Consider the following 12,342-nt stretch of genomic DNA (forward strand, 5'->3'; position numbering starts at 1 on the left):
ACATTGAATGGGATTTCAGCTCAGATAGCTTTTGAAAAACGGAACACAGTAGATGTACTTTTTATATTGCATTACCTTCTGTTTTGCTTTTCTATATTCTAATTGTATCATATATGAACCATTCCTAATTAAGGATCCCATTAGGTAAGAGAGCAATCATTATCTTTCCGACATGCTTTTAGAGGTTTTCTGTTTTAATAAGATGGACACTGAGATAAATATTTTTCAAATTGAGCTAAAAGCTACATTGGTCATTTCAATTTTTTTCAATTTTTGCCCAACATTGGGTTTGAACTGACACTGTTGGTGGTAACAGAAAGGGTTGGCCACTTTATATTCTCTATTTACTGCTATATTCATTAGATTTTTACTTTTTAAAAGATTTTATTTATTTATTTGACAGAGAGAGAGAGAGATCACAAGTGGGCAGAGAGGCAGGCAGAGGGGGAGGGGGAAGCAGGCTTCCTGCTGAGCAGAGTCAGGACCTGGGGCTCAATCCCAGGACCATAAGATCATGACCTGAGCCAAAGGCAGAGGCTTAACCCACTGAGCCACCCAGGCCCCCCAGATTTTTTAAATTAATACCAATTGATTTACTTCTATGTTCAATAGATTTTTTTAAATTAATGGTAACTTACACTGCAAGTGAGCACATACACCTGAATGTTAACACTGTCTGTTAATTATACTCAAAAAATTTTTAATTAGTAGTAATTTACTGAAGTTTACCATTTTTTTCATTCCATTACTAAGCTTATAATGCTTTAAATTAACCATGTCAGATGTATCTTGGGCATTTATTGCTTGTTTTATCCATCAGATCTTCCAGTTTCAAATTCAAAACAGTATTTGTGAAGTTCCACAGCAGGGGGAAAAAAAAAAGTATCCATTTGTGGTTATAAGGGCAACTGTATAATCAGGGTATTGGCAGATAAGCAATTGCAAAGAGCCCATTAAAACAGAAACTGATGAGATCACACACACACAAAACCAGTTTCTCCTTCAGACTCATCGAGCTAAGCCCTTCACAACAAAGTTATGTTCACTTACCACACCAAAATGTTCTCTCCATTTGGGCTTATTTTTTCGTGTGTGTTTTGGTGTTACCAGTTGAAGCCTCACCCCATCTTCCTAGCAGAGACATTTGTGAATCAGCCCATCTCCTCCTCCGTTATCGATGCACACAGTGGAGCATCCTGGAATTGGTTTGCGATCTGGTGAATCGTGCAGCTTGAGCATAGATTCCATCACAGGACTGTAATTCTTTTTTTTTTTTTTTTCCCTTGAACCGTTCACATAGTATGTGTCAGTGCCTTCAAGCAGTCCAGGGAGGGTGGCCTAAGAAAGACCTGACTACTCAGGAACACGTCACCTTTGATTGATTTCTCTCCTCGGCTCTATCAATATCCAGTGATCCATTTCTCACATCCCATTTCCATTCAACCTCTCTACTTCCATCCTTAGAACACAGCCCCTAAACTGTACTGTCTTCTTCATGACCCTGCATCTCTAACAGACACAAAGTATCACTTTGATTCTTTTTACTGCTGTGCTCAGAGTCTTCAGCGGGTCACTGAAAAAACATCTGAATCCTTGGGCAGATGTTCAAGGCTATTTACAATCTAGGTACTACCCACCATCCCAAGCTTCTCTCCCAATGTTTCTAGTGGGAAGATCATGCAGTGAAAAAAACACCAGACTTAGATTCAGGATACCAGATTTGAATCCAAGCTTGATACGGCCACAGTGTTTCATTAAACTCTCTGAATTTCCATTTCCGCACACCGAAAGCTGACAAGAGTGCTCTGTGGGCCACATTTGAACCCAGATATGTCTTTTGCTCTAGACAATGAACTTCACTCTTTTGCATTATCCATGTGGCTCTGTGGTCAACTGCATGTGTCCCCATACAGCATCTGCACAAGAGAGCTCATGATACCCATATCACACCATATTGCTGGCAGGTTAAATTAGGTAACATATGTGAAAGACCCAGGCTAGTGTTTGTTAGGAAAATATTCTCAATAAAACTTATTTAAATCCGATGGGGTGACTGGGTGGCTCAGTTGGTTAAGCATCTGCCTTCAGCTCCAGTCATGATCAGGGTCCTGGGATTAAGCCCTGCATTGGGCCCTCTGCTCAGTGGGGAGCCTGCCTCTCCCCCTCCTCCCTGCTTGTGCTCTCTCACTATCTCTGTCTATCTCAAATACATAAATAAAATCTTTAAAAAAAAGTACTTAAATCTGAGACTGAATTATTGGACCAATCTTCCAAGTCTAGTTCCATAGAAAATCCATAAAATCCTGTCACAGTCCACCTCTGGACTTTTGTTCCACATTTTCTAAGACCACCCCCCTTCCTTCTCTGCTCAGGGAAATCTCACTCATCCTTCAAGACCAGGCCAAAATGTATCCATTCTATACAAATCATTCCCTGAGTGCTTGAAAAGTCAAACCTCCACTATTGGTCAGAATGCCAGCAATGACCCTACTGAGCTTGGAATCCTCAGGTCCAACAGCAATCTTGAGATCGGAGAAACCAAAATTCTCACATTCCAGGTGAGGAAGCCAAATGCCAGAAAGTTATTAAGACTAACCCAAGCCTAGAAAATGAGTAAGAGTTTGGGACTTAAACTTGACTCTCTGATCTCTCCCATGAGAGAGATCCCTTTTTTTTTTCCCTGCTTCTCTGCTTATTATATAAGGTGGTGTTTGTTTGTTTGTTTGTTTTTTCCAATTTCACTGTTTTATATACATATCTTATCTTTATTCATTTGCAAGACACTGAAACCCAGGCATGGAAACTTTTACATAATGTGCTTATATCACTCATAGAACCTAGCCCACTGCTTTGAAACATTCAATAAATATTTTGAATAAATAGAGAAAGAAAGGCAAATTTTCATGATTCAAGTTCCCACAAGCAGGTGTCCAAGGGCTCAAGGCATAATGATTTCATCCTGTTCTTGCAAAGTTTTCAATGTTTCCAATGCACAAAAATGAAGTATTGCTTTTTCTCCACTATGACCAGGTGATGTCTGTGTGCTTTAAATGGACCTTTGTATTCAAACTTCAGAGTGCTTTGAGGGAGTGACCTTTATTGTCAACCTCATTTTAAAATTGGGAAAATAAAGCTGAGGGTGTTTAAGTAAAGGAAGTTGTCATAAGCCTCCCAGCCAGAGGGGATTGGGGCCCAAACAAGATCTGTCACAACCCACAGTCCTGCAGCTTTACCAGCAGTGTGAACCAATCTCTGAAGCCACCTTTTTTGCCCTGCTCAGATTCATAAAGTTCCACATCACACTTGTGCCTGTTGTCATCTTCCAGGATAGGAATATACATTAAACAGCATAAATCATCTTGTCCCACCAACGTTCTCAAGTCAAAATTTCGAATTTGGCATTTGAAGCCTGTTTGGTATTGACTAGGTCACATTAGGCATTTTGGCCTGCCCACAGATACTCATCCCCAGCGTGGATTTCATGAGGTCATACAACACACAGCTTTTTCTGTAACATCTCCGAAACTTGCTTTTACAATTCTCTTCAGCTAATTCAGCACAGTTACTCCTTCTTTGCTCATCCTTCTTACCCCGGACGTCATTTTATTTTTGTGTCTTCCATTCATTTAACCAGCTAACCTCATTAAGTCAACCAAATGTTATCCACGAATGTGGTCTTGTCCTAAAGGGCAATTCAGGTAAAGGGAAGTAAGCATGGAAGCCAAGTGGTGCAGGTAATGGCTGGGTGAGGTGTGAGAGACATTTCTGCTGAGCACAGAATGGGCGCACAAAGTGGGCAGTGGTCCCTTCAACTGCCTATGGAAGGGAGCGTCAGGGGAAACCTCTTGGAAAATGAGTCACTTGAGCTGAGTGTTGAAAGGGAAGCAGGACTCTCCCACCTTGACAATGAAACAATCATAAAAATGATCTCCCTAAGAAACTTTCTTTATCAAAGTTGATCCCCTCTGCCATGCCACTACCACATCACCCCCAATGGCTTTATTCTCTGAACCTTGCGGAGTTTTAGTTCCTTAGAAGTGAATCTCTGCAGGATGAGTCCAGAAAGCAGAACATTCTCTGGAATAAAACACAAATGCCTAGAATTCCAGCGACAGGGCAACCTGTTTACTCTTCTGTTTACTTTGTATGTATCCGGACCTTTATTTTTTTGGATAAATTAAAATATTGAATAACATACAAAGGTACAATGCAATGGATATCTCTCATTGAACTGAACAAATGATCTCTCATTTATACAAATCAGGGAATTGGGGCTTGAAAAAAAGATATTTACATCTGGAAGAAATCTTGGAGAGAAGCAGGTTAAGCATCGATGAGACAAATGAATTCTGGGGCAGCATGGACTCAGGGGAGGTGCCTGACTCAGGATCCCCGATCCCTATCAGAGAATCAGCTAGAACACTGAAATTCAATACTTTGCCACGATAATGGGTAGTTCTAATTATACTTTGGATTTCTACAGCCCAGTATGTCTTATATATAGGACACATTTTTTTTTTCCACACATATATTTTCTCCCGTGATTGCCTTGATAACTCTATCTCCAGTGTTGGTATCTTCTGGTACTCCTATTTTATAGGCACGGTGCACACACACCCACACAAAGGAAAAGAAAAAAGATGAAGCTGAAGATAGATTAAATAATTTACTCAAGATCACATCACCAATAAACAGCAAAGACAGAACCTGAACAATGGTTGCCAGAGTACTATTTCTACTTTTCTCTCCACTCGGACAGGCAGTTTCTCATGTCTAATTGCTGGACAGGATTCAGTTCAGCAAAGCCTTATTGAAATGTTCTGAGGCAGATAACTGTGCTCCATCATGACGAAGGAGAGAAGGCCAGGAAAGAGGGCTTGCTTCCTGCCTTCCTGAAGCTTACTGTCTTTCAGGAAGCTTTGCAGAACAAAGAGATAAGTTTCCCCAGGAGAATCTGCAAAGCTACAGTGGTCTGTCAATGATAATAACAAGTTTCCACATAAAACAAAGAAGTATTGCAAATCTAATTCAATTAGACCAAAAATTTAAAGCTGCAAGGCTACAATGGTCCTTCAGTGTTAAGACCAAGAGTTTTTACATGAAACAAAGAAGTATTACAAATCTAAATCAATTAGACCAAAAATTTCAGACCATTAGCTGCAAAACCTGAGGCTGTTGCACTCTCGAGAGAACAATTTGGCAGTGAGATACCACCCACCATGAACCAAGATAATTATCCATTCTCTGGACTGGGAAAAAAGTACCAGTGGGCACCAAAACTTATGAAGCAACTCTCATATAGCTTTTATCTGAGCTTTTGCATGTCTATATTCTACCCCAGGGATTTCTATTACAAACATCAAGGCATAGAAGAAATTCCCACTCCCTACACCAACTAGCAAAACCAAGAATTGAGGCCATGACTCTGTACAGGGCTGGATTCTTTCTTCCTTCTCTTTCTCCTGTCAACTCATTCATCTCAGGGCAACAGGTCAACATTCAGAGGCCAGGAAGGATCATGAAATTGGCCTCCAAAGGATGCTGTCCTGCAGTTATTTTGGAATCTTAATTCATTAGCAGACAGAGATCTCACATTTTCCAAAATTCAACAGAAATCAGGACTGTATAAATAGTAAATGATGACAATATGGTTCTGAAAATTTATACGTTTATCCCTTTTGTGTATTTTTAGAAAATTAAGATTAAGTTATAAAACCTAGCTTTTCTACATTGATTAGGTATAGTACCATACCTGAACAGTATAACTTATTAAATATTAAAAATAAATTAAAATTTAAAAAATTAAAAATAAATTAAAAATTAAAATAAAAAAAATATTGTACCAGTCTCTCTGATGTTAAAGATGGCAGAGCTGTCAGATTTGAAAACTTACTGATTGGTTTTCATTTGTCTTGAATCAAAATACCCTTCATCTAGTCTTTAAAAGGAAACTGCTAATTTAGGACAGGAACTGGATCATCTGTTCAGGGGATGGAAAGTATTTCTTAAATAATTCATGGCAAAAATTTACCCTACTTTTGTGATATGAAAATGCCTTGTTGCTTTTCTTGGCTTGTAAGTAGATTCATCTACTTGCCTGTTTTGGTTCCTTGATATTCAGAAGTAGGAAAACCTTCTGAAATTTGAATCATACTTCAGATCCCTCCTGAGTAGCTATGTGCACACCCACACACACAACTTTTCCCATAAACACCACATGCCTAAGCACACATTAAAATTAGATTTTTCCTACCAAGAGAGCGGGGGTGTAGAATATGCATCACCAGAAAGAAGCACTCCTTTCTGCAAGATGTAGTATAACATGGGGCTTCTTCAATAGGTGTTAGAAATATAACTCCAGCTCCCTTAACTGTAGAATTTGTCTTTCTTCATTAATAGCTCCTCATTCTTCATTCCTCGTGAAATCTAAATCTTCCATTTTAGCTGGAAAACGTGGATCCTAAATTTGAAGTTGATGTCTGAATTGAACACTTAACAAGGATTTGACCATTCTTTTCTTTTCTGTCCAGTCGTGGTTGGTTTTTATATTGGTTGATTTTTGTTCATCTTCTTTAATGCCTATGTGTGTGGTCTTGGGTTGGACTGGATATACTGCTGAGTTAGTGAGCTGAGTTTCTTTTCTTCCGCAATTATACAGTAAATAAGTCGCAGGGCTGAGAAGTACAGCATCAGGAGTATAGTCAATCATATCGTGTTAACTTTGTATGGTAACAGATGGCAAGGACACTTATCGTGGCCAGCACTGTGCAGTGTATAGAATTGTCAAATCACTGCATTGTACACTTGAAACTAATATAATACTAAGTCAACTATAGGTCAACTATACTTTAGTTATAGTAGGTCAACTATACTTTTTTTTTTTAATTTATTTATTTGACAGACAGAGATCATAAGTAGGCAGAGAGGCAGGCAGAGAGAGGAGGAAGCAGGCTCCCCGAGGAGCAGAGAGCCCGATGTGGGGCTCGATCCCAGGACCCTGGGATCATGACCTGAGCCGAAGGCAGAGGCTTTAACCCATTGAGCCACCCAGGCGCCCCAGGTCAACTATACTTAAAAAAAAAAAATCCCTTTCCTCTCTACAGTTCAGAAGAAATTCTAAAATTATCAAACATACAGTGTTCGTATTTCTTTAAATAAATGTCTGTAAATATTTAAATAGTCTTGCAATGAATACAGGTTCTCTTTTTGACATTCTCTATGTTGACTCCTAATGAGACCCAAAGTTGCACATCCTATAGCAATAATGGAGTAGGGGTTAATGCCATCGTCTTCAATAACCTTTCTGTTCTTTCCAACAGCAAGACAATCTAACTGGTTCTGCTAAGAGAGACGGTATGTGAAAGCCCATTATGAAATGATGAAACTGGGAGGGACTATTTCAAGGGTTTTCCCCGTGATAAAGATTAGTAGGGGAAACCCATATAAAGTTGCAGGGTAGAAAGTAGAACTTTCTATGGAATCTTCACTAGGCCCTAAGGCAGATGTTTCTCATCAGCTAATCACTTTACTGTTAGATTTGTGAGGCCTGTAAAGAATAGCTTTGGGAATTTCTATGTGAGAAGCCGACAGTACTCAAGTTGAAGTCCGTTCAGCTACGTCTGCCAAAGCCATTCTCTACACTTAATGCCAAATCCTGCCTGTGAAGAAGCAACCTTCCCAGCTGCGGAGCAGGGATGAGGCACAACTACTTTAACAAACAACAACAAAAGCAACTTGGTTTTGGTTTAAGTAATAAAAAAGGATATTTTGCTTCAAAGTCAGGCATTTGCCTTAAAATGGATTTAACTTAATGTTCTGTGAGTGATCATCTACTCAAGTCCTAGAAGAATGGGTCAGGGAGAGTAAGCAAGGACAAGGAGATTCGGATTAATGGCTTAATTGTTAACTTGCAAACAATTTTGGAAAATAATGGACCTGCAACCAAGAAGCTAGGATTACATCATCATCATCATCACCCACTTTGACATTTCTATGACATTTTATACTTTTCAAAGGATTTTGGCATATATCATCTCATTATGTGTTCCATGTTCCTACCTTTCATCTTCCACTAGCCAGTCGTGAGTATGCAATAAATGTAAGCTAAGGAATGAATGAAAGAGAGAGAGAAAGAAAGAAAAGAGAGAGAGAGGAACGGAGAGGGAGGGATAGAGAGAGGGAGGAAGGAAAGAAGGAAGGGGAAGGAGGTAGGAGGGAGGAAATAACAGGCCTACAGAAATTTTCTATCTGGTTCATGAAACCAAAATTAGCTCAATATGTTTTCCATACTACAGACCTTGAATATGAAGTTGTAACCATTCTTGATGGAAACTTTTGACTAAGAGCATGCTCATTCATTCAACAACAACTTATTAAGCACCAGCTGTATGCCAGGCCCCAGTCTGGGTGCTCAGCAGTGCGAGGCTGCTGTCTCGGAGAGGCCTGCTATCTAGCATGGGGAAGACACAAGAAGATCCATAGTGAAGAGGACCAGTGAAGAGGCTCCAGATTATAATGGGCCTTGTGTGTTGGGTTCAGAAGATCTTCAGGCAGTGGGAACCACTGAACAACTCTCAACAGCAGGCAATGGTGTCAGAATCATCTTTAGACAAATCACTTCACTTCCAGTGCAGATACTGGATTTCCAGATACCCAGGCTGGAGACAGGAGCCCTGTAGAAAGTGATGGCAGGCACTGAGCAGGGACGAACTGTGACTTAAGGTGTGGGCAATGGAGACAAGAGGGAGAGACAGATTCAAGAAGAAATAAAGAAGGCTTGATGGTATGATCGGCGATCTTTCAGAGATAGTGGGAGAGCTGGGACTGAGAGAGCCTCTGGCCTTCACACTGGGGCAGTTAGATGGAAGATGTCGATTATCGTCCTAATAAAATAAAGAAGTATGTTTGAGAAGAAGATGACATGTTCAAATCTGAGCATGAGTAGAGACGTCTCTTCATCTGCATAGATAATATGATTGTCCTTAGCAGAACATTCTAGGCAATGACATGGATGAAATGTCATCAATATACTTTAAGGCTGAAGCCAGGGGTGTGGATGAGCTCATTCAGGGATCCTATATAGCATACACTCTGGGTGTAGCGATGAAGGATCTAGTTTCAGTATCACATACCCAAGAGTTTATGTTTACATGTCTCCTCTGATGCTGATCTGCTGTAAAACTGTAAGCGATCATTTGAAATTCCTGACCCTCAGTTTCCCTCTCAGGTAGGAAGTATAATAATATCGTATACTCACAGGGTTCCCAGTGAAGTAAATAAACTTATCCATATAACATATCAGAGCATAGTGAGTGGTTGATCTATTGTAACCAATCATTATTATCATCCTTGTTGTTACTGTTATTATTATAATGAAGTGATCAGAGAACAAAGAGTAAAGTCTATGTGACATCAATATTTTGTAATGACCACATGTTGAAGCTTAATACCAACCCAGATTTTATTAAATGCACAGTAGATAGAATATATAATCAATCCTACCAGGACAATCATTAATACTAAATTAAGTAATATACATACCTGAATATTAAATTAAATATTAACATGTAGAGTGCAGAACATTCAAAATTATTAGGTCTTCTTCTTTGCAATAGCTGAAATCCGAGCATTGACCAAAACCATAGTGTGTGTGTGAAAGCACGTTGTAATCTAGCCATATGTGGGCAACTTTCTCTGGGCTACAGATAGAGGAGCAAACAATGTTCAGCAGATGGAAACTTCTTTGGTTTAAAATTTCCCAGAGGTATGAACTCCTTTCTGCCAAGGGGAGTTAATTCAGCCACTCTCTTTCTGCCAATAAACAGTTGTTCTTTCTCGAAAAGGAAAACTTCTCTATTGTCTCTTTCTGGAAATGGCCAGAGTAGCCCCCAAATAATGCAAGATTACAAATCTGGCACCAGGAGGTATTGGCAAGACTTGATTAAATATGCCACTATTTGTCTCGACAAATGTTACCAGGTAAGTGGCAAAGGAGTTTGGCACACCTGTGCCAAGGGATCACAGAAAAAGCAGCTGTCTTATTGAATATGTTGACTACGAGGAAGCAGGGCTCTATCAAGGGAAATAGATTGTTTGCGGAATAATAAAAAGGTGTTTTTGTTGTGAAAGCAATTATAGAAAACCTAGTCCTTAAGAGAAATCATCAACTTTCTTTTCAAAAAGTGCCAGAAAGTTGGAGTAAGTGGAATAAAATGAAGACAACGGGAAGAAGAAAATGCATTTCAAAAGCAAGCAATTGTTCACTCAGAAATCAAAATCCCTCTGCGATGTCCAGAATAGAGTGATCTAATGGGCACACCTCAAAAATAACTACCAGTGAATTGTTTCATTGCTTCATGATCTGCATTTCCAAAGAGCTGGGCCTAGAGGTTTTAGGAGATTTTTTTTTTTAATCACAAAGAATATTCATTCAAAAAAATGCCCACATGACCGACATATATTGAGTGGCAAGTGTTTGACAGACATGGTCACAGGTTACAAAGAAGAGGATGTGCTTGTCTTCACGGATCGTCATCTACCAGGAGAGACAGACATGCAAACAGTCCTTAATTAAATAAAATTTCATTAAACATGCATCATCCATGCTTATGTGATTTATCTCAGTGCTTTCCTCCCAGCCCATAAAGATCAGACTCCCAACAAAAGTGTATCTGATTAAGTCTTCAGCAAATGTTTCATGTCCTCCTGTGTGGAATGTATTATAAGAGGTCTCAGCAGTTCCTTTTCTTTATTGTAAGGGTTAGCAAACATTTTCTGCAAAAAGGCCAGAGAGTGCGTATTTTGGGATTTGGGGGCCAGATGGTTTCTGTTGCCATTGTTCAACTCCGAAGTAAATGCAGCCAGAGACAATATATATAAACTTAGGGGTGTGGCTATATTCCCATGGTATTTTATTTACAAAAATAAATAGCAGCCCAGATTTGGCACATAGACCTTGGTCTGCTGATCTTGCTATGCTTAGGTATTGTCCTGAGGCTTCCTGGACTAAGAAGTATCTTATCCAGATTCCCTTATTTATGGGCTTTGGTTGCAGAGGGGAAAAATGTTGCTTTCCTCTCTTTCACTACTTTGGTGCATACAATGTTCATACTGGCATTAACAACATCACAGGTTCTAATGTACATACATCCTACAACATAAGAAGATCTGCTAGATGGTTAAGAGAATAAATTGATCTGTTGGAAACTTTTCTGCAGAATAACCCGGTAGGAGATTGAGAAAAGAAGCAAACCAAACAAGTAAACACAAACAAAACAAAAACAAAAAAGGAAGCCAAAAGGAAGAGCAGAAAGAAAGAAAACTAAAGAAATACCTCGGGTGAAAATCATTCTTGCTGTTTATAGGTTATATCTATGACCCCTGATAAGACACAATAGTGGGGGAATCTTTCTTGGAAAAGGAGGTCTAGGAGCTCTGGGATGAGCTTTCCAACTTAAAGATCCTTAGATACGCTTCCATATCTTGGCTCTTGTAAATAATCCTGCAGTGAGCATAGGGATGCATGTATCTTTTTGAATTGGTGTTTTCATTTTCCTTAGGTAAATACCCAGAAGTGGAATTTCTGGATCATATGATATTTCTACTTTTAATATTTTGAGGAACCACCATACGGTTTTCCACAGAGGCTGCACCCATTTGCATTCCCACCAACAGGGCACAAGGGTTCCTTTTTTCGTCATGTCCTCACCAACACTTGTTACTTCTTGTCTTTTTGATTCTAGCCATTCTGACAGGTATAAAGTAATATCTCATTGTGGTTTTGATTTGTATTTTCCTGATGATGAATGATGTTAAACGTCCTTTCATGTGTCTGTTAGGTGTCCGTATGTCTTCTTTGGAAAAATGTCTATGCAAGTCCTCTACCCATTTTCAATCAGATTATTTGTTGAAACAATCCAAGTGTCCATCCGTAGATGAATGCATCAAAATGTGGTATTTAAACACAATGGAATATTACTCTGCCATAAAAAGAATGAGATCTTGCCATTGCAGTAACATTGAAGGACCTAGAAAGTATTGTGCTAAGTGAGATAAATCAGAGAAAGACAAATACCATATGATTTCATTCATATGTGGAATTTAAGAAATAAAACAAACAAATAAAGAGAGAGACAACCCAAAAAATGGACTTAAAGAAAGACAGCAGGGGCACCTGGGTGGCTCAGTGGGTTAAATCCTCTGCCTTCAGCTCAGGTCATGATCCCAGAGTCCTGGGATCGGACCCCACATCGGGCTCTCTGCTCTGCGGGGGGCCTGCTTCTCTCTCTCTCCGCCTGCCTCTCTGCCTACTTGTGATCTCTGTCTGTGAAATAAATAAATAAA

Source organism: Enhydra lutris, unplaced genomic scaffold, assembly GCF_002288905.1.
Source record: "Enhydra lutris kenyoni isolate GAN:26980312 unplaced genomic scaffold, ASM228890v2 scaffoldscaffold29, whole genome shotgun sequence".
NCBI classification, from domain to species: Eukaryota; Metazoa; Chordata; class Mammalia; order Carnivora; family Mustelidae; genus Enhydra; species Enhydra lutris.